This window comes from Mirounga leonina, unplaced genomic scaffold (assembly GCF_011800145.1).
Source record: "Mirounga leonina isolate KUSES-001 unplaced genomic scaffold, KU_Mleo_1.0 Mir_454, whole genome shotgun sequence".
NCBI classification, from domain to species: domain Eukaryota; kingdom Metazoa; phylum Chordata; class Mammalia; order Carnivora; family Phocidae; genus Mirounga; species Mirounga leonina.
In genome coordinates, this window is record NW_023270763.1 from 3,401,448 (window position 1) to 3,404,008 (window position 2,561).

Consider the following 2,561-nt stretch of genomic DNA (forward strand, 5'->3'; position numbering starts at 1 on the left):
GCAGGCTTCCTGCCAAGCAGGGAGCCCAATGTGGGTCTTGATCCCAGGACCCTGAGATCATGACCTGAGCCAAAGGCAGACGCTTAATGACTGAGCCACCCAGGCGCCCCTCCACATCTTTTTCTACGTTTTCCTATTTACATACATAAACATGCAGCTGAGGAAAATGGGGTGTTTGGGTGTGAGAGAGAGCGTCACGTAGATGAAATTATTCTGTACCTTTCATTTGGTGACTTGCTTTTTATTTCTTAATGCTGCATCTAGATGTTCCATCATGTTAGTACACACAGATGCACCTAATTATTTTTAGCTGCTGCAAAGTTGTCCACAGCACCAGTCACAGCGGCATAATTAGCTTCTGATCTGCGGACGGACACGTGGGCTTTCCGTTTTTCACTATAGCAAGTAATTCTGCGGTGAACATTGTCTAAATGCTTCCTCATCTAAAGCGTTGCTGTTTCTTCTGGGTTGATACTGGAAGGACATCTCCTGTCATTGGATATGTGCGTTTTTAATTTTAATAGAAACTACTGATTGCGCCACCCCACCCCACCCCCACCCCCGCCACATACCTGTTCCAACACTCCTGCTTGGAACAACCTGTTTCCCTGCACTTTTGCCAACATTCTACATTATCCAACTTGACGTGCTTGCAAACCTAGTGGGGCAAATAGTATTTAAGTCTTGTTTTAATTTGCATGTCCCCGATTACCAACCACATAATTGTTTTTAGATTGGACTAGAGCAATGGTTCTCAACCAGAGGCCACTCTGCCCCCGCAAGGAACAACTTGGCAATGTCTGGGGACGTTCTTGGTTTGTCACCCTGGGGGAGCAGAGCTCCTGGTGTCAGGGAGGCAGAGACCAGGGGTGCTGCTACACATCCCGCTGGGCACCGGGCGGCCACACAACAAGGCAGGTCAGCAGTGCCCAAGCTGAGCATCCGTTGTTGAGAATGCCCACCCAAATGATGTGTTTTATAAAACTAGCGGTGCAGCCGTGCCGTGACAGAGAGAGAGATTGCCCACAACAGGTCATGTGGTTTTTATAGAAATGATGATAATGAGATAGTTCCCAGCAAAACCTCATCTCCTTCCCCAAGTATTGGAGCATTGCCCTCTAGAATGACGTACACAAGACACACAGGCGGGCAGGACCTCCCGGGCCTGGTAATTGGTGATATGACTACGCGTTACTTTTCCTCTCCAGCTTCAGGTGACAGGGACTGGATCAGTCAGTTTGGAGGTTTTTGAGTCACTCCCTGATGCGATCCCTTCTTTCCCTGCCTGTCCCCCTCTGACTCTGAGGGTGGGGCAAATTTCCCTGTCTGAACAACCCCCAACATCCATCCCTCTGTGCACCTTACTTTTATTTCATAGGCAGGTCTTTGAAAACGCCGATTAAATTATTCAACATTTTCTGCAACATAATGAAAATTTATTCTCCCAACTTTCCAAAATCATTTTTGGCGTAAGAATTAACTGTTTAGGAAATAAATATTTATGCATATGATTCCTGACCTCTACCTCTCTACAAATTATGAAGGAAAATTCTGCACCAACTCGACAAAAATGAACCTGAAAAATAAATTTCACTGCATAAAAATCCCTAGGATTGACGTCAATGGGCTGGGAGCTGGAAAGGGCCTATCTCCCTCGTTTTTTTTTAATAGAATTTCGCAAATAATCAAAAGAACAAACATTAAGAGAAGAACAATAAAGAGCCAAAATATTTGCTCTTTTGTAAGCTTTTGTTAAGAATGCCGTGCACATGCCAAAACTCATGGTCTAATAAAATAAGATGGTCTCCAAAAATGTAATATGGTTTCAGCCTTTGGCTCCCATTTGATGCATGTGGGAATGTTAGTAGAGGAAACAGGAGGGCTGAACGTGGGCTTACCCAGATGGCACTGGGTTGTGTAGCTTCCCGATGCTGGACAACCTCAGTCAAGGCTGTTGTCAGTTTACGATGCTGAGCCCCAGGGTGTTGAGCCTCCAGGTGAAGTTGAGACCATCATTGCTGCTTTAGAAATGGATGGGGGGTGGGGGTGCTGGGGACACATTGGAAGCAGCTTCCCAAAGTTTGGTCTCCCGTGTGTGTAAATTTGCAATTGCTGAGTGCTATACAACCATGAGAATCTTCCTGAATGTCTTGAATATTCCTTATTTGTTCATGTAACAAATATTTTAAGTGCCCTGGGTTAGACCGAATCACTGGTGTGAATTCTTTACTCACGGGTAGTCGTGTATCCACGTCCTTGCCATGGCTCCACAGCAGGCAGAGGATCTCTCCACGACTGGACACGGGGCTTGGCCACGTCATGGTTTAGCCAACACAGTGAGAAGCAAAGGCTCAAAATAGGCTCATCCAGTCGGACTTGCCCTCCTGCACTTAGGCCAACCCCGTGTGAAGAATGTGCCTCAGAGCAGACCTGAACTGAGCGCATACTTGGAACCAAGCAGAGCCAGACCTAGCCTGGATCAAATCCCAGCCAACCAGCAGACAGGTGGGCCAGAAATAAATGCTTGTTATGGAATACCAGTGAGTTTGGGGGCGATTTGT

General features: G+C 46.5%; 1 long non-coding RNA gene across 1 annotated transcript; it reads right to left on the minus strand.

Moving 5' to 3' along the window:
• Positions 1 to 297: 297 nt before the first annotated feature.
• Positions 298 to 2,308, minus strand: LOC117999183. The gene is made up of 3 exons (XR_004676230.1): positions 2,235 to 2,308; positions 573 to 658; positions 298 to 489 (listed from the first exon to the last, which is right to left on the minus strand). It is a non-coding gene; the product is annotated as an uncharacterized LOC117999183 (long non-coding RNA).
• Positions 2,309 to 2,561: the final 253 nt, after the last annotated feature.